The sequence below is a fragment of the Miscanthus floridulus genome, chromosome 5 (genome assembly GCF_019320115.1).
Source record: "Miscanthus floridulus cultivar M001 chromosome 5, ASM1932011v1, whole genome shotgun sequence".
Lineage (NCBI taxonomy): Eukaryota > Viridiplantae > Streptophyta > Magnoliopsida > Poales > Poaceae > Miscanthus > Miscanthus floridulus.
The window spans coordinates 79,858,647-79,879,666 of record NC_089584.1 but is presented as its reverse complement, the minus strand read 5'-3'; the positions used below and the strand labels follow the sequence as shown (position 1 = coordinate 79,879,666).

General features: G+C 54.4%; 1 pseudogene; it reads right to left on the bottom strand.

Moving 5' to 3' along the window:
• Window positions 1-523: 523 nt before the first annotated feature.
• Window positions 524-20,669, bottom strand: LOC136454810 (probable protein phosphatase 2C 7; annotated as a pseudogene).
• Window positions 20,670-21,020: the final 351 nt, after the last annotated feature.

The following is a 21,020-nucleotide window of genomic DNA, read 5'->3' as shown; positions in this document are numbered from 1 at the left end:
TAGAGAGAGTATTGTGATCCACATCACATGAATTTTTCTTTTCTGAAATACAAACACATGCCACGAGCATATGTCAGGAATAATGCATGCATTTTCGTGAGCATTTAATGGTTGAATAAGCAAGAACCAGTGGAGGCGCTACTATCAATTTGTCCCTAGATCAGTAAATCTTTTCCATGTAAGCTTACTAATCAGTTTCAAGAAAACTTTCTAGCTAGCAAAATCCAATATGAATGTCATTGATTGCTGATAACTTGAGGCTTCATTTTTTTACAATAATTTTGCAAACGAACATGCTCCCAATCCAAGCTAAAGATAAATTGGATGTATTCAAACTAAAGCACCTACACATTATAACTTGACATTGCTTAGCAAGTTTTCATGTTTATTTGGTGCTTAACCAAAGTACTTTCAACAGCAGCACCTAAACAATTATCATTGAAATATAATGCATATGCAGAAGTCACATTTCATCGTCAATATTTATGTGTCTGCTGCATATGAAACTACTTATATATCTTTTTCAAAGAAAGCATAACAGGGATATTACTCCAAAAGAAATAACGCAGATATGTGTACCAAATTTGGTATATGGCATACTAACCTCATTTGGCACCACGTCCCAGAGCCCATCACTAGCCAAAATAAGAAACTCCACATCACCATCTATTTCTAGATCCTGACAAGAAGTTTCCAAGTAAGAAAACTACCTCCATTTGTGATTAAGTGCATCAATGTCGTCAAATATCGCATTACAGAAGTTCTATTGTATTTCCCCCCTTGCAATGCATGAAATACAAAGTTTATGAAAGTCAAGAGAAACCTGAATCTCAGGGTGTGCAACAACGAACTGCTTCAACAAACGATTGCCAAATGCCCTAGACATTGCAAGTATACCACCTACCCTCCATGTTCCTGCAAAGTACATTTACCATTATCATCTAAAACATCATTGGATGAATGTAATTGAATTTCAACCAAGTAGAGATAAACTGTAATAACTTTGGCAGAAAGATAAACCCGCATTAGACCAAGTACCCAACGAGCCCGGCAATTGTTATGATCAATTTGACTTACCAGACCAAACAACAACTCCTCCAGCATCCTCAATCCGTTTCTGCTCATCACTTCTGTTTGGTTTATGGTCATCAGAGAGTGCAATAGCTGCAAATAAGTGTGACCAAATTGCTTTAACGACAAGCCAACACATCCTAAGATGCATTCCATAAATAGAAAATACATATTAGTCAAAACAAGATAAAATTGGGAGTGTTTCTTTGAGCAAATATACAGCTTCATACTCCCTCCGTTCCAAATTATAAGATGTTTTGGCTTTTTTTAGATACAATAGCTATTGCTATGCACTTAGATATACACTATGTCTAGATACATAATAAAAGCAATGTATCCAAAAAGCCAAAACATCTTATAATTTGGAACGAAGGGAAGTACATATCAAATATTTAAAATATAAGTATGGAAACATAATGCTTCTAGCTTTTACGACACCAGCCCACTGTACAATGCAATTCTGACTAACCACTTGTCGGGACCTAATACCAGGGTACCCCAGAAGGTGGAACCGATAACCACCGAACGTGAAAAACTTCTGGACGCGTAAGGGCTCCATGTCATCCCTTGTTCGAGTGACAAGGAGTTCGGTTCCGCCTCGCCCGACACCTTTGGGACGGGCTCGGTCTCGCCCGAGGGCCGAGGGATAAACTCCGTCTCGCCCGACGCCTTGAGGGCGGGCTCGGTCTCGCCCGAGGGCTGAGGGATGAATTCCGTCTCGCCCGACCCCGGAGGGGCGGGGTCAGCCTCACCCGACGCCTTTGTGGGATAACCCTGCCTCGCCCCAAAAGCTCGAGGCTAATCTCCGTCTCGCCCGACGCCTATAGGGCGGGCTCGGTCTCGCCCGAAGGCAAAGGGATGGATTCCGCCTCGCCCGATCCCAGAGGGATAGGGTTAGTCTCGCCCAAGAGATAGGGATTGGTCTCCGCTTCACCCGACGGCCCAGAACGAGCCTCGCCCTGATCGATATCTATCCCTCATAATGATGGGTACAGGACGAGACAAGACGTTCGGGTCAACCATGGCTCCAACGACCATACCCTGCACCCTGGCAGGAAAAGGACTGCCAGGGAACGACAGGACTGATGCTTTAGACCCTTCCGGGCGCCGCAGAGCCCAAAAGGTATTACAGGTGCGTGCATCTCACCCTGTAGAGTTGTAGGTGCCGTCTTCAGCTCTGGGACACGGAACCCAACGAAGATATACGACAACCGCTACGCTCCAAGAACGGATTTCGCTATCTCCACGAACGACGGATATTCCGTCACCACGCTGTGGACCCGAGGGAGCGGCGCCCTATTCCCGATCCCTCAGGTCCTCCCAGTCAGAAGGCCTTGGCCACGGCGCTACATCGGACCCCGACCCCGAATTCTCCCAACAAGGAATCATGGGAACCAGAAGGCGTGCGGAGCAAGGCTGGAGGGAGGCTCATAAGTCAAAACCACTGTACTACAGCCCATACCCTGCGGACAGCATTCTGTGATTAATCTGACATCCTACAGAGACATCGACAACATGGTAAGCACGTATCTTCCTTCGCACTCATCAGAATGGAGGACCTGACCAGGTAAACGTGAGCCACGTGACTAAGTAGAGTACTCATCCTGGAGCCCTCACCCTTGTAAAGCCAGCCCCTTCATCTATAAAAGGGGATGCGCTTCCTCCATTAGAGGAGACGGAAAAATAGGACAGAACAATAAAATGCACTCATACACACAGCTACGAAGCGCTCGACCACCTTACAATCCTTCCATCAGAGACTTGGGACCCGTCCCTCTCTCGACAGTTTGTACCCCTTACTACAGACCATTCACGGTGCTAATAACACAAGCAGCAGCAAACTGGACGTAGGGACGTTCCGCCCGAACCAGTATAAATCTTGTGTCCTTTAGCGCACCATCCGAGCCTAACGCGCATTACTATAAATTTATTTGCCGGTGCTTGTACGAAACACCGACAGTTGGCGCGCCAGGTAGGGGCTTTGTGCGTTCCAAATCAGGTCTCGGATGGCCACCCACGCAATCACCTGGGCCCCGGGCGCACACGTGCGTTTCGGCGACCTGGATTTCATCATCACATTAGGAGGAGAACTGGCGCTGACTCGCTCAGCCGCCCCATCTCCCCCTTCCATCAACCTCAGCCGTCTCAGGCTTGAGGGCCCACCGGGCAACACCCGGGGAGTCCCGTCACCCAAGGAGGCCTCTCACAACGCCACCATGTGTCCGAAAGGGTCCGTATGGAGCGCCCCGACAGCGTTTCCGTTCGGTCTCCGCAACGTTGCGGCAACCACTGGCCGCCTTCTGGCGCTACGTGTGGTTCAACCATCCACGGACATCGAGTTCGTGGGGGCGATTGAGCGGGATACGGAGACCCTCTACGAGCTCCTCAACGAGGAGCCTGTATCGCTCTCCAGCTCAGATTCCAGTAGGGGGAGCCACCACCCTTCCCGGGAATGCTACATGACGCAGACCCCCGAGGGTCACGTCGAAAGCGCCTCCAGGGAAGAAGCCACCCCTACAAACAATCCTGACAGCAGATCCGGGGAAGAGGGGACAGCCCCATCTCACCTGAGGATGGAGCAGCTAAAGGCTCATCAGCAGGAGATCGATGAGGCCGGGCAAGGGCTCGCACGGGAATACGCGGACATCAATCGCGAGATTGAACGCCGCAAAGACGGGGGGCGCGCGCGCGCCACAGCCCGCACCGTACATCAAAGGATCCTCACCGACGATGGGGCCTTTCCTCACTTTGCCCGTGCCAGCCAGAACATCGCCGCAGCAACCGCCTTGCTGCATGGCCTTCCGGAGGCCGCGACGTCCGAGGATCGACGCGCTTATCGGGAGATTCGCACGTTGCTCGAGCGTGCAGCAGCGCAGCAGGCGGAAAGTTCGTTGTCTCGACGACGCGAACCCGACACCAGCCAACGCGCGCCCTCAGTACGCCCCACCAAGGACGCATCCGTACACCAAACACCGCCAGCCGGAGGGCAGCCCTCCGTCGTCCCTGTACATCAACGCCTTGGCCGTGGCCGCGACGTACGCAGCATCATCGACGCCCGGAGACGTGCCCACGGCGACGAGGGAGAAGCAGCGCGTCGCGGCTATCATCCCCGACGTGGCGGGCGCTACGACAGCAACGAGGACCGAAGCCCGAGCCCCGTCCTGCCAGGCCCTCAGGCCTTTGGCCGGCACATCCTCAACGCCGCGTTCCCTCTAAGGTATCGACCACCTACGAACATTCCTAAATATTCTGGCGAAACAAATCCCGGGCTTTGGCTCGAAGACTATCGGCTTGCATGTCAGGCCGGTGGTGCGAGTGATGATAACTTCATTATTCGCAATCTCCCGCTGTTCTTGGCCGACTCGGCACGAGCGTGGCTGGAGCACTTACCGTCCAATGCTATTCAGAGTTGGGCGGATCTGACTGAGATCTTCGTGGGAAATTTCCAGGGCACGTACAAACGCCCTGGAAACCCATGGGACCTCAAGAACTGCCGTCAGAAAGCCGATGAAACCCTCCGCGGGTACATCCGGCGCTTTTCCCGACAGTGCAATGAGCTCCCGAACGTCGCCGACGTCGACGTAATAGGAGCCTTTCTGTCCGGAATGACCTGCGAATCCCTGGTCCACAAGCTAGGACGCAGGGGCCCGCGAACTACCAAGGAACTCCTGGACATCGCCACCAGTCACGCCTCTGGAGAAGAGGCGGTCGGAGCCATCTTTGATCGCTCCGACGGAAAGACAAGGCGGGACGAGGACGCCAGCGAAGGCGCCTCCAACCATCCCGCCAAAGGGAAAAATAAGAAGCAACGGCGCGACAACTCACTCGCGGCCGCTGCCGACCGCAAAGGTGGCCGGAAGCCCGCGGAGGGCACTCCGAACCACTTCGAGAAAATGCTCGAGGGGCCATGCCCAAACCACGCCTTCCCGGCCAAGCACCTATACAAGGAATGCGGCCTTATGCGCAAATACTTGGCCGGGGGCCTGAACAAGGAGGAGCAGGGGAAGGAGCCTGTTCCCACCACTAACGACACGGAGGAGAAGGACGACACCTTCCCAACTCCAACCGGTGCCCTCATGATCTTCGGAGGATCAACGGCCTACGACTCCAGGCGCCGCCAGAAGGTCGCACGTCGAGAAGTCTATACCGCTGGACCAGCCACGCCAGCTTTTCTCCGGTGGTCGGAATCCGCCATAACCTTCGACCGGACCGACCATCCGGATGCCGTCCCACACCCGGGAAGGTATCCGCTTGTCGTCGACCCGATCGTCGGTCCAAAGCGGCTCACCAAGGTATTGATGGATGGGGGCAGCGGCCTCAACATCATGTACGCCAAGACGCTCGACGAGATGGGTGTCGACCGAACGCACCTTTGTCCCGTCCGAGCACCTTTCCATGGCGTCGTGCCTGGAAGGCAAGCCGTGCCACTAGGGCAGATTGACCTGCCCGTCACTTTTGGGGATCGATCCAATTACCGGACTGAGACCCTCACCTTCGATGTAGTGGGGTTCCCGGGGACTTTCCACGCCATTCTGGGGCGACCATGTTACGCGAAGTTCATGGCCGTAGCCAATTACACATACCTGAAGCTGAAGATGCCGGGCCCCCGTGGGATCATCACCATCGGCACCTCCTTCCAGCGCGCTTACGAGTGCGAGGTCGAATGCTGCGGACACGCATCCGCGGTCATCGCATCCGAAGAGCTCGCCACCCTCAGGGAGGAGGTCATTGAAGGGACACCCGACGCAAAGAAGTCGTCTGGATCGTTCGAATCGGCAGAGGGCTCCAGGGACGTCCTCTTGGATCCCAGTAGCTCCGAGGGCAAAAAAGTCCGAATCGGGACCGCGCTCTCCTCCGCATAGGAAAGCGCGCTCGTCGACTTCCTCCGCGCCAACAAGGACATCTTTGCGTGGAAACCCTCGGATATGCCGGGCATCCCGAGGGAGGTCGCCGAGCATACTCTCCAAATCCTCCCGGGCTCCAAGCCAGTGAAACAACGCCTGCGCCGCTTCGACGAGGAGAAACGCAGGGCCATCGGCGAGGAGATAGCCAAACTACTGGCCGCAGGATTCATTAAGGAAGTATACCACCCAGAGTGGTTAGCAAATCCTGTTCTTGTCCAGAAAAAGAGCGGGAAATGGAGAATGTGTGTTGATTATACTGGCCTCAACAAAGCGTGTCCAAAGGATCCATTTCCTTTGCCACGAATAGACCAAATAGTCGATTCCACCTCGGGGTGCGAAACCCTCTGTTTCCTGGACGCATACTCAGGCTACCATCAGATCGCGATGAAAGAGTCCGACCAGCTCGCGACATCTTTTATCACGCCCTTCGGATCATTTTGCTACGTTTCAATGCCATTTGGTTTGAAGAACGCTGGGGCAACGTACCAGCGCTGTATGCTTAGTTGTTTCGGAGACCTCATCGGGCGAACCGTTGAGGCCTATGTCGACGACATCGTAGTCAAATCCAAGCGGGCTGACCACCTTGTCGCCGACCTTGAACGCACCTTTGCGAAACTCCGGGCGAACGGCATCAAGCTCAATCCCGAAAAATGTGTTTTCGGGGTCCCGAGGGGCATGCTGCTCGGCTTCATCGTCTCCGAGCGTGGCATCGAAGCCAACCCAGAGAAGATATCAGCCATCACGAGGATGGGCCCGATCCAAAACATAAAGGGGGTTCAGCGGATCACCGGGTGCCTTGCCGCCCTCAGCCGATTCATTTCACGCCTCGGCGAACGAGGACTCCCCCTTTATCGACTCCTGAAGAAAACTGACCGCTTCGAGTGGACAGCCGAGGCTCAGGAGGCACTTGACATGGTTAAACGATTTTTAACTAAGCCGCCGGTCCTAGTTCCTCCATGCGATGGAGAATCTCTCCTACTATATATATCGGCCACCACCCAAGTGGTTAGCTCGGCCTTAATAGTAGAGCGAGAGGAAGAGGGGCACGCCTTCAAGGTGCAGCGCCCTGTATATTTCATCAGCGAGGTGTTATCCGACTCCAAAACCCGCTACTCCTAGATCCAGAAACTCCTCTACACCGTCCTCATCACCAAAAGGAAGCTACGCCACTACTTCGAGTCACACCCCATGACAGTAGTGACGTCGTTCCCCCTCGGCGAGGTCGTTCGTAGCCATGACGCTACGGGAAGAACCGCAAAGTGGGCACTCGAGCTGATGGATCAGGGCATTTCTTATGTCCCCCGAACGGCGATCAAATCTCAGGCATTAGCTGACTTCATCGCGGAGTGGACCGAGGTCCAGATGCCACCAGCAGCCGTCGATCAAGAGTACTGGATAATGTACTTCGACGGATCGCTGATGAAGAAGGGCGCCAGGAGCAGGACTAGTCTTTGTATCCCCCCTCGGGGTGCACATGAGGTACATGGTTCGGCTTCATTTTCCCTCATCAAACAATACTGCAGAATACGAAGCGCTCATCAACGGCCTGCGAATCGCCATCGAGCTGGGCATCCGACGCCTCGACGTCAGGGGCGACTCTCAGCTGATCGTCAACCAGGTCATGAAAGAATCAGGCTGCCACGATACCAAGATGGAGGCGTACTGTCGAGAGGTCCGACGCCTGGAGGACAAATTCGACGGTCTCGAACTCAATCATATCCCCAGGCGCCTCAACGAAGCAGCCGACACACTCGCAAAAGCAGCATCCAGCCGAGAGCCAGTTCCAACAGGCGTCTTCGCCAGTGACCAACACAAACCCTCGGTACGCTACGCAGGGTCGGAACAAGCCGACGGTGGCCCTTCTAGTCCGACCCCCAAGGCCGATCCGCCAACTGTTCCTCCTGACCCCGAGGTCATGGAGCTTGAAGAAGACCCAGCAATGGAGTCCGATCCTCCCAATGACTGGAGAACGCTCTACCTCGACTATCTCCTCCACGACGTACTACCAACCGACAAGACAGAAGCCCGACGGCTCGCGCGACGCGCCAAATCCTTCGTTCTTGTAGAAGGCGAACTCTACAAACGAAGTCACATCGGAATTCTGCAACTTTGTATCCCTGGCGAACAGGGAAAACTTCTACTGAGCGACATCCACGGTGGAGCATGCGGTCACCATGCCGCACCAAGAACCTTGGTTGGGAAGGCATTCCGACAGGGTTTCTATTGGCCCACCGCAGTAGCCGATGCCGAGCAAATTGTACGCACCTGCGAAGGGTGCCAATACTACGCTCGGCAAACACACCTCCCGGCCCAGGCTCTCCAGATGATCCCCATCACGTGGCCCTTCGCGGTCTGGGGGCTTGACCTGGTTGGGCCACTTAAAAGGCGCCCGGGGGCTTTACCCACCTGCTTGTCACCATAGACAAGTTCACAAAATGGATTGAAGCTCGGCCAATATCCACAATCAAATCCGAGCAGGCTGTGCTGTTCTTTCTCGACATCATCCATCGCTTTGGAGTACCGAACTCCATCATCACAGACAACGGCACTCAGTTCACCGGTAGGAAATTCGTTCGTTTCTGTGATGAACAACACATCCGAATCGATTGGGCAGCCGTCGCGCACCCCCGGACGAACGGACAGGTCGAGCGCGCAAACGGCATGCTTCTTCAAGGCCTCAAACCCAGAATTTTCAACCGGTTGAACAAGTTCGGCGCGCGTTGGCTCGCTGAGCTCCCGGCTGTGCTCTGGAGCCTAAGGACGACTCCTAGCCGGGCCACCGGCTACACACCCTTCTTCATGATCTACGGTTCCGAGGCCGTTCTCCCGACGGACCTCGACTATGGAGCACCCAGAATCAGAGCATATGACGAACAGGGAGCCGAGGCATCTCACCAAGACGCCATGGACCAGCTGGATGAGGCCCGCGACATCGCCCTCCTCCGTTCAGCTAAGTACCAGCAAACGTTACGGCGGTACCACAGCCGACAGGTGCGGGGTCGAGCCTTCAACGTCGGAGACCTCGTCCTCCGTCTTGTGCAGAGCAACAAGGATCGCCACAAACTCTCCCCGCCCTGGGAAGGGCCCTACATCGTCGCGGAAATACTTCGCCCAGGCGCCTACCGGTTGAAAACCATCAAAGGCGAGGTCTTCACCAACGCCTGGAACATTGAGCAGCTACGTCGTTTCTATCCTTAAAATAAGCTTACACTTTTCCTTATCAGTTTTTGTCTTAACAGAAACCCGATCCTTAGTGATTTCCGACCCCTGCAAATCGCGAGGGGTCAGACCTCACTCGGGGGCTGGCATGTGATCGTAACATATGTCATGTGTAATACAAGTATTGCGCTTGCAAAAAATCCCTGTGTTATACTTACAAACATTCTCTAAGTTTTCCATTCGCCTCGTAAACGAGTCTCGAGGGCTAAGATCTTGGGAACCAATTCTGAATACAACTGGTAGGACTGCGAGACACCCACGCCCCAGCGGCTGCAACCTCTTTGCTCACCAGTTCAATCAGAATTAGTTCGCCCACGTTCCTAGCTTCCTATGACTTAGACCATGAGAAGAGTTGGAAAGCGCTAAAATTACTTGCCATGAACAAAGGATGTAATTTTGTTCATTTTTTGCACAAATTCACCACTTACAAAGTGATGTCATTACAAAAAGGAACAATATACTCAGAGGACTGTTTACTTGGGGGCTTCCCCATAACATTATTTCATTACAGTCTCGGTTCAGCTCTACCACAAGTGCTACTGCGGTCGCCGTGCCACGCTCTCCATCGGCGACGTCCGGGGCGTGTACACGGGTCAGCTCGTCTACTGCGGTCGCCGTGCCACGCTCTCCATCAGCGACATCTTCGCTGGATCCTCGAAGGCGCCACCATCTACGACGCCTCCGCCGGAGCGTCCGGAGACTACGCCATCGTCGTCAGCCGCGACCCCGGCAGCGACGCCACCGCCATGACGTCTGAAGACTACGCCATCATCCCCAGCCATAACCCTGACAACGGCGTATGGGCAGGAAACGCCTCCCCGCCAAGGGAGGAGCCCAGCGAACGACGACGCAGTCAACAACGTACGACGCCCACCGGCGCCTCCTTTCCTTCGGCAGCAGCGACTCCTCAGCAAGGGCCGCGCGCACCATCTCATCTACGTTGGATAACCTCCGGCTCGACATCACGCACCAGACTCACGAGCAAGTTTGTAAGTTCTCTATCTCTCTCTGGCATTACTCTTCCTCACTCAGGAACCACCGCGACGCACGGACGCGTTTGGCGGAAAGGAAGAAGGAGAGATAGCGGCTCGGAGGCAGAAGGGGAGGTGGGATGAGAACTCCTCTCCCCCTCCCTATTTAAAGAGGAAGCGCTGTAACTAAGGAAAGGCGAAAGGTCGGACGAAAAACCCTCTCCCTTCCCTCTTTTTTAATACACAATCAATGCTAATTGATATCTGAGGGGACGCGCCAGATGTGACGGGACGAACCCCGGTCTACGAGGCGTCCCTCTTTGGTCAAACTGAACACTGCCTGGGTATGGCCCGCCACTGACCCGCTCCGGACGCGGCGATTAAGGCACCCGCATAGGCAGACAACTTTTCGCCTCCCCATGCAGGACCACGGACGACACGACGACGGGACCTTTCAGATCTCCTAGGTCGGCCGTTCGGCCCAGAAGACACGACGAACGAACGACCAAAGAAAGATAAGCCTCTCAGCTTTCTCACTTTATGCGTTAAAATTCGTTCGCAAGATTCCGACCCCGTCAAATAGCAGGGACGCGAACATCACTCGGGGGCTGCCGAGGATGACTACCAGTCTAGACATCCTCTCCACCCGACCCCTCCGTACGCTTGAAACTAAGGGCGCGACATACAAGCACAAAGCTTTGAGTAAAACTGGACGAACTAGCAAACCCTACGCCCCGATAGCTACGGTGTTTCTGTTCACCAGAAAAATCCTACTCAACGCCCCTCGCGTCTCTAGTTTCGACGTCTGCCTTCTCAAAGAAGGGATCGGAGGGGTCCGCCTACAGAGTCTCCCCCAAAGGAAGAGCTGTCAGGATGCCCAAGTTAATCGAACGGCTCGGATCATCACCGAGACACGAAAACAAAGAATAGCAATTCTTACACAGGTTATTCCAACCTCGTCACAAACGTCAGGGCCCGGACCCATCTGGTAGGAGCTTTTCCACCACTCATACCACCAAGGTAACGTTATCGACCCCGCCTTTATTTTCAATTAAATCTTGCATTCAAAACATTTCATATGCAAAAAATTGCATCCCAACGATTCGTGTCGCACCACGAAACGGCTGTCGCCTCATTCGATATAGGCAACTACAGGCTGAGGTTCGAAGGTCGGCCCGCGAAGGGCTCGAGGCCGCCTCACGCCGAACAGAGCCAGGGAGAGATAACCGAGACGAGCCCCAGCGGCCCTGCCCGACCCCGCTCAGAAGCGAACCGGGACGTCTCGACCTTCTCTCGTTCGATTCTAACCTTGAGCCAAACCCACAGAATCTCCATCGAGGAGAGGCCATCGGGCCCCCTGAGCTTATCGAACGACTCAGGCATCTGCCGGGAGGCGGGTTAAGAAGTTGTGGAGTGCCACCAGAGGGCTCTGCCGACCCCATCAGCAAATGATGGACCCGGATTCCGCACGAACGTACCCGTTAGCGAGCTCGTTGAGCACGGTACTCAAGCCGTCGAGGCAAGTGTCGTTCACTCAGCCCCTCCGATTGCGAAAACCGAGGACGGGGTAACACGCAAATAACGCCCGACCCCTATCAGACCCTAACAAGGCTCGGGGGCTCGGGCCAAACAGTGCAGGGACACAGGTTCAAAGGCCCCACCTTGCCGAGCCCATAGAGTCCCCAGTTGGGATTTCTGTTGGAAGACAGGGCGGGGATTATTGCGATGACATCCATTATCACCAAAAACACGATTCCGGTCTCCAGTAACGCCCGACCCCAGCAGGTGCGGGGGTCGGACCTTACTCGGGGGCTGTTAAGGTACGGCTACCTCCTCAATCTCCTCGCATTATAATCAGCGGCATAATTCACGGGAACATATTGGTAAGACCGTAAAAAATCAAATCGCAAAAAATCAAACAAAACGAAATTAAGACGCAAAAGCGCAAAGCACGAAAGGCGTCCAGACTCGAAAAGTACCGACACTTGTCCACATATTACATATAAGCTGTTCTCAAAATTATTCGATTAATTACTCCCGCGGAGGGAGAACCATTTCTTTCAGACTGTCTGCCAGGTTCTTCGCAAGGGGAGCGACCATCTTCTCCATTTCCTCCAGCTCTTCATCCTCGTAGGTGGACGGAAAGCCTTCGCTCATCACCTTCAGGTTTATTTCCTTCTCATAATGGGCGTGGGCGACGGTGAAGGCCTGGGTAATCCCGGCGTGAAAGGCACTCTCCTCAAGTTGGCCCACCCGAGCCGTGATACCTCCGACACGGGCCGCGAGCGGGCTGGTCTCCACCGGCTCCGTCACATTCAGGGCGTTAAGGACCACCCCGACCGCAGCTTGTAGAAGATCGTGCTCATCGCTCTCAACCTGAAGGGCCCTTCGCGTATAGGCAGCCTCTTTCTCCAGCTTGGTGGCGATGTTCTCAGCACTCAACTTTCCTTTCACCGCGTCATCAAGCTCCGCCCGGAGAGAGCGGACCACCTCGACGTCCTTGTCCACCTTCTGCTGGAGGGCTGTGGCCCTACTCTCGGCCTTCCGCCGGAGGTCCCGCTCCATCTCCAGCTCCTTCAGGACTTCGCCGGCCTTCTCATTGGCCGCGGCATTCCTCTGCAGCAGCTCGTCTCGCTCTTTTTTGAGTCTGGCAATCTCCTCTCCATCCAGCTTAGACCTCGCCGACAGGTCCTCGAACATCCCGTGCGCCTCCTCCGCATCCTGACGCGCCTGGGCCTCCCGCTCCTGGACAATAGCAAGCTGGGCGGCCATGTTTGCTCGCAGCCGGGCCTCCTCGGAAAGGCGATCCCTCTCCGCCTTCTGTTCGCGGAGGAATTGGGATTTATTCCGGCTACGAGCAACAAGAATCTGAGGAGGAAGAAGACTGATATCAGGAATGCGAGAACACAAAAACACATGAAGAAAGAAGAAAGTCCAGAAAATACCTGAGTGGTAGGGATAACGATCTCACGAAGGGCTCCTCTGGCCTGGTCCAGGGCGTTCAGCATGGTCGAGATCCCGATGTCAAGACCCTCCCGCTCCATGCTCTCGGAATGATCATCGAGCGAGAAAAGAGCCGACGTCGGGTCCTGAGCAGCCATCCACTGGAGCGGCGGCTCCCCCCGCGCAGGGGAGCGGCTTCCTCCCGACAAAGGGGCCGGTGGCGGCTCCCTCCTGACCCTGTGCGGCACCACCGCCGCACTCGAGGACCCTCCGGCTGGACCCTCCTCCGTCTGGACCGCTTCGAGCGCCACGGGCGGATCCACGTGGGCGCCTGGCGGCGCGGATTGCACCACGCCCTCGGGTGCCACCACGACCGCGCCCGGCTGATCCTGGCTTGGCGCAGTCACGATCACCTTCACCGGCGGTATGCGGTCCTCGGCCGGCTGTTCCACGCCCGCCACGGAAGAAACCGCTCGCTCAGTAACCTCCGCGGGCGTGGGAGCCACCATGGACGTCGTCGGTTCGGCCAACGCGGCTCCAACGTCGGCACCACTCCTGCCCGAAACAGGGGCGACTCCAAGCGACGCTGTCTGTCCCGCTTGAAGGGCGAGACTCTTCTTGGGCACCAGCCCCAGGGGGTGACCCGTCCGCAAGAACCTACACAAAGGTAATAACCGTTAAGTCAAAATAAAAATGAAAAAAGGATGAAAACAGAGGAATCAAGAGCTTACGTTGACGTCCTCGGCCGGCGGAAGCGTTTTGGGGACGGATCCCCAGATCCCTGCCCTGACTCGTCCGGACGGGACCGTTTCGTGCCTGCCCCCTGCTCCGGGGCAGGGGGGTTCGTCTCGTGGGGCGCGGCGCCGGGGGCGCTCCCCTCCATCATTTCGTCGGCGCGGCACCGAAGCCGTCCCCCTCCATTATCTCGCGGGGCGCAGCACCGGAGCTGCTCCCCTCCATCACCTCGCAGGGCGCGGCATCAGAGCCGGGCGCGGCTCCGGTGCCACCCTCCTCCACGATCGCCTCAGGGCCGGCGGCAGCAAGCCCGGCGTCCCCCGTCCACCGATCCTCGGCCGGCACGCCGTGCGAAGCGGCGGACTCGCCGGCCTCCACTGACCTCATTGATTCACTTCCCTCCGCGTGAAAAGCGAAGGGCCCCTGCACGGGTGGGTGGCCACTCGTCAGCGTTTCCTCATCCTCCAGGACGCCCCAATCTACGTCGACGGCTACCTCATCGTCATCATCATCGTCGTCGTCATCCTCACTGCTCACGTCCTCTCCCCGATCCCGTGCCTCCTGCTTCAGTCGTTTCGCCTTCTTCATCTCCTCCTTTGCCTTCTTGTCCCGCTCGGCCACGAGTCGATTCGCCGCCGCCACAACCTTGTCCTTCGGCAGCGGGGCCGGACTATCCTTGAAGACTAGCCCCCTCAGCTAGCCCCAATATTACAAAAGCAAGTGTTAAAAGAGGGAGATTTAGGAGAAAGAAAAGAGTGCGGGAGAAGAGGGCTTACGAATTCGAAGAACCCAGGCTCCGGCCGCATTGGAGGATGCCCGGGCACCGGATACACGATGTCGAGGACCCTGCCGGCGGAATCCTTCGTCGGCTCCGTCGCCTCCTTGATACGCTGCGCCACTTCCGAATAAGGGAGCGCCTCGTCAACGAGCACCGTCCCCTCGAACGATATCCCGGGCATCATCCGATGCAGGGGAAGCACACGCGCCATCAGTGGTGCCACCCTCCTCGCGTGGTAGGCGCCGATAATCCCCGACCCCTTTACACCCCGACCCTTCAGGTCATGGAGGGCGGAGAGAAGGTCAGAGATATGTTTCTTGTCTTTAGTCTGGACGCCCCAGCCCCACGACTCCGGAGCATCCACAATAAGACGTCCGGTGTACTTCGGTAGGGTGGCACTCACATCATCCCTAACATAAAACCACTGCGAATGCCATCCCTTGTTGGATGTAGCCAGACGCATGTACGGGTAACCCATCGACCGGGTATGGCGCAGATGAATGCTAGCACACCCCATCGGCGCGTTCACTTCTTTCCCCCCAATCTTCCTCTTCGACAGACTAATCCTAAAGAAATACCGCCACAGATCAAAATGGGGATCGATCCCCAGGAAACCCTCGCACAGGGCAACGAACGCCGCCATATGCTGAATCCCATTGGGAGTGAGATGCTGCAGCTCTACCTCATAGTAATCTAATAGCCCCCGAAGGAATCTATGCGCGGGTACCCCGAATCCCCGCTCATGGAAGATGGCAAAGGAGACGACATACCCTTCAGGCGGCATCGGCTCACCCTCATCGCCGGGGAGTAACCACTCCTGGACGGCGGATAGTGGGCGGAGAAGGCCACGGCGGACGAGGCCCTCCAGACGCCGGGAAGTGATGCTTGATCTGCCCCACAACTCCATTGAAGTAGTAGGGGGGAAGGGCAGGCGCGAGCTTAACGGCGGCTGGAACACGAACGCAGGCCGCTCGACGGTGGCGATGCGGGCGCGAGAGGCTGGGAAGATTGGCGGCGGATGTTTCAGAACGCAAAGGGGAGCGAAATACGGGACCCTGGGGGCGAACCCCGCGGTTTTATAGGGGGCGACGGACGCAAGAAGGGCAACCGTCCGCCTCGATCTCCGGGCCTGCCACGCGCGCCACCGCGTCACGTCGCGGGACACGCGCCCGCAGTCCCTATCCTCTCATCCCAAAAATCTCGGCGGACGGTTCGCCTTCCCCAGGCGAAACCGGACTCTCTACCCACCGGGGAAGCGCAAGCCACAAAGGCCTGTTCTTTTCTCTTTGGCCCACCTAGGGCCCAGCAACTCGCCATCCGGCCCAACTAAGAAGGAATCCATGAACAATCCGCCACCAAGGGCAGAAGCACCAGTTAGGACGGCCCCGAATCAGTCCCCAGCGAACGGGACGCCACGACCCACTCGGAAAAACACCCAGTTGACGAAAAACTAAGTCCTCCAGCCTTACCCGCGAAGGGGCCGATACAACCCCCCGGGCGACTCTACTCGAGTCACCCGGGGGCTCGGGGGCTACACCCATCGGGTGCGCTCGCGCGCACCCTCCAGCAAATTAGCTTCGACGAAATCAAAAACACCCTCCAGGCGGTTCTACCCGAATCACCTAGAGTCTCGGGGGCTACTGTCGGGGACCTAATACCAGGGTACCCCAGAAGGTGGAACCGATAACCACCGAACGTAAAAAACTTCTGGACGCGTAAGGGCTCCATGTCATCCCTTGTTCGAGTGACAGGAGTTCGGTTCCGCCTCGCCCGACACCTTTGGGACGGGCTCGGTCTCGCCCGAGGGCCGAGGGATAAACTCCGTCTCGCCCGACGCCTTGAGGGCGGGCTCGGTCTCGCCCGAGGGCTGAGGGATGAATTCCGTCTCGCCCGACCCCGGAGGGGCGGGGTCAGCCTCACCCGACGCCTTTGTGGGATAACCCTGCCTCGCCCCAAAAGCTCGAGGCTAATCTCCGTCTCGCCCGACGCCTATAGGGCGGGCTCGGTCTCGCCCGAAGGCAAAGGGATGGATTCCGCCTCGCCCGATCCCAGAGGGATAGGGTTAGTCTCGCCCAAGAGATAGGGATTGGTCTCCGCTTCACCCGACGGCCCAGAACGAGCCTCGCCCTGATCGATATCTATCCCTCATAATGATGGGTACAGGACGAGACAAGACGTTTGGGTCAACCATGGCTCCAACGACCATACCCTGCACCCTGGCAGGAAAAGGACTGCCAGGGAACGACAGGACTGATGCTTTAGACCCTTCCGGGCGCCGCAGAGCCCAAAAGGTATTACAGGTGCGTGCATCTCACCCTGTAGAGTTGTAGGCGCCGTCTTCAGCTCTGGGACACGGAACCCAACGAAGATATACGACAACCGCTACGCTCCAAGAACGGATTTGCTATCTCCACGAACGACGGATATTCCGTCACCACGCTGTGGACCCGAGGGAGCGGCGCCCTATTCCCGATCCCTCAGGTCCTCCCAGTCAGAAGGCCTTGGCCACGGCGCTACACCGGACCCCGACCCCGAATTCTCCCAACAAGGAATCATGGGAACCAGAAGGCGTGCGGAGCAAGGCTGGAGGAAGGCTCATAAGTCAAAACCACTGTACTACAGCCCATACCCTGCGGACAGCATTCTGTGATTAATCTGACATCCTACAGAGACATCGACAACGTGGTAAGCACGTATCTTCCTTCGCACTCATCAGAATGGAGGACCTGACCAGGTAAACGTGAGCCACATGACTAAGTAGAGGACTCATCCTGGAGCCCTCACCCTTGTAAAGCCAGCCCCTTCATCTATAAAAGGGGATGCGCTTCCTCCATTAGAGAGGACGGAAAAATAGGACAGAACAATAAAACGCACTCATACACCCAGCTACGAAGCTCTTGACCACCTTACAATCCTTCCTTCAGAGACTTGGGACCCGTCCCTCTCTCGACAGTTTGTACCCCTTACTACAGACCGTTTACGGTGCTAATAACACAAGCAGCAACAAACTGGACGTAGGGACGTTCCGCCCGAACCAGTATAAATCTTGTGTCCTTTAGCGCACCATCCGAGCCTAACGCGCATTACTATAAATTTATTTGCCGGTGCTTGTACGAAACACCGACACCACTTGATATAGATTAGTTGCTCCCTTTTCACCCAATGAACAAGAATAAAAGGAAGTTTGATGATTCTTTTCTGGAGGAAAAGAATACAACACAAACTTGTTCCATACTTGAATTTGTTGTCATAATAAATTTTTTTGGGCGGATTTAAAAATATCTCCCACAAGTTAGAGGTTTTGTCAAAAAAAAAATCACCTTAAAATCTACAAAACAAACAATGAAAGACTTGAAAGCCATATGTGCAGCCAAATCCATCCTAACCCCAGTTTAGCTCTTCACAAACTAACGTATACGCATGTGCTTCCATCATGTCGTGCTTAGAAGAACCATTTCCACTGGAAGGCCTGTAGAGTGCAGACATGTTTATTTCTTGTCAACAAAGACATTGGAGCCCTCAGTGCTTGTTCACCTATCTAACCGGCATGGGGTGGGGAGCGAACGTGTGGTTTCGCAGTTTCATTTCTTCGTTTGGGTCGGCTTATGTTTTGTAAACAACCCACCCCTTTTTTTTCTTGTCAGGGTGCGTTGCACACTGGACTGTATTTAACTGTAACGAACTGTATTCTTTTTTAGTCGCTCCTTATCTTAACAATGAAACACATGAACGGCACGTTCTCAAAAAGAAAAGAAAATAGCTCATACGGCCCAGCTGTGAGGACTATTTTCTTAGGGTAGTACAGGCAATGGCTATTCGAAAATAGCCCATAGGACCCTGTTGCCACGCCGGTTAATTTGGAGTCGCGAGGTGGTTGAGAACCCCACTACCATGTGGGGGTGGTTTTGACAGGTTAATCTGGATTCTAAAATACACTTCATCTGTGTCATGATACAGGTCATTGATAAAATATGCGGTCAAATGTTTTCCGCCTTTTGGACATCCCTCTTATATGACATCTTTTTACAATGAAATCAGGGCAGGAATCATGACGATGGGCAACCGATTAAAACATATGTTCATAACTGATTGATTAGCGTGTAAGGTATCAAGTGATACTTAGTAGTTAGTATACACTATTATCATTTTTTATGGCAAGTCTCATGGACATGCAAGTTTGCTGTACAATATTAACTGACTAGTGAAGCGATAGAATTTAAGAAAAATAGAACCTTTGCCTGCCTTTGACATTACAGCCCTTGAATCACCAACATTTGCCACATACAGATGGTTGCCAATCAAAACTGCTGTTGATGCAGTCGATCCAACTTGAATATTGCCTTCAGCATCCAAGAAATCCGCGTCAGTTTTTTTATAGGACTCACCTGCAAATTTACCATTTGTCAGATCTTGTTCACTACTAAATGAACTGCATTATTTTTAAGTAAGGATCTAGGAGAAAACATCATACTCATTGCAGACTTAGTATCACCAACGAACACTGGATGTTTCAGGAGGTTTTCAAATAAGTGTTGTTTCAAATACCCAGCAGCACGTGTACCTCCATGACCTGTGAAGAGAAATGGTGTTAGGTTAATTAAACTGAGCAAATAAGGTGTTCGAAAAGTGAATGCCTCACCATCAAATACTCCAAAAAAGTTTATTTGTTTATCATCAATTCTAGAAGATTTTATGTCAAAGAAGTCTTCCATGGTTGCCCTTCTACCTCTAGTGCTTGAGTATCCACAATTTAAACTCCCATCCTCACTGCAAGCACAGATGTTCACAAGGACAACTAAAAGAGTTACTGACAAAGAAATAGGTTTGCCGCTGGCATGCGTTCTCAGGTAAAAACTATTTATAGGGTCTCTAAATGGAAGAGGAGCATCTTCCAGTGACCTAGTAATCTACGGATGCTTATGGGTGCCGCTCACCCATGCATACTTGCAATCACTCCTAGTCCTATGGTGATGCAACTGCTATGTATGACAATGCAAGCTCTGTAAATTAACAAGATAACATATGAACTGATTGTCTGCCGAATACAGTAAATGATTTCAGAACAGGTTGCCATCATCCTTGTTTGGTACATACAAAGAGAAGTATACCAATAACTGTTGTTATACCAGCGAATCAACAGGAAACTCTTATCAATCTAATTAAGAAGGTGCTCATATGGTCATATATGCTACAGGTTAGTTGAACGCTTGAACTTGATTAATAAACACCATATACTTCGAGTTATATAGCTAAATAAAACGAGGGAACTCGACTAAGTAAGTTTCTAACGGTACCTAAGCGTCTCATAGGAAAATGACTCAATTGTAACTGAGTGGAGCCTAAAATTTGCAAACTAAAAACAGCATTAGCAATAGAGTGCAAATGATCCAGGAGGCGTTACCTCTTCCACCCGCCGCACACATCGGGCACCACCTCGTTCTCCCTTTCGCTCTCCTTTTGCGCCGCCGCGAGGGCTGCCACGAGGGTCGCCTCCCCCGCTTCCCTCACCCTGGCATTCGCCCTCTGGAGGGCTGCAAGGATTCGGTAGGGCTTCAGCGGGTGCCGCGCGCCTAGCCCCTTGCGGCTCCTGGGCCTCGAGGCCGCGCCGCCCTCGCCCTCGCCCTAGCCACAGCCGCAGGACTTGGGGCCGCAGACGCCGCGCTGGGGCCCTCCTGCTCCTTCACGCCGCCATCGCACGCCATCTAACTCGTCGCCTAGGAGCGGCGGCGGCGGCGGCACGTGGAAATAACCTCTCGTCTCGGATAAAAAATTCCAAAAACGGAAACCGATTGGCTTGGGCAATGCGGGTTCGCCACGCGCGACCTAGATCGGATAGAGCGGAACCTAGGGCCGGAACCGGAGGGGGAGGGCGCGCGGGCGGCAGCGTCAGGCGGCGGCGATCTAAAAGGCCGCAGAATCCCGTAGAGGGGGAGAGCGCGCTAGGCGGCCGGTGAGCGCGCGCGTGGAGTGGGTGAACTGGACTTGGGTGGCGTTGGGGACGGGAGGAGGCGATCGAAGGGAGGCGAAGCGGAGATACGATGGCAGAGGAAGCGGGGTTTGGTTCGCAACGGACGGTTGACTTCGATGACCAGTGGGACCATGCAACCGAGGCTTAGCTGTCAGTGATGCGGGTGCCCCGTGGGACCGGCTTCGAGTCCTGAGCGCGATGTTCGAGCAGGTGGGAGAGGCGGTATCCAATGTTTTTTTTTTTCCAGAATTAGACGCTAGACGTTACGCACATTCACCCTATAAACACATGTACCTATCATATCTCTACCAGGCGAAAGACTGTACCGCATATACGTAAACTCACCCTAATGAACATATCATATCTCTACCAGGCGAAAGACTATACCGCATATACGTAAACTCACCCTAATGAACATATGTACACAAACC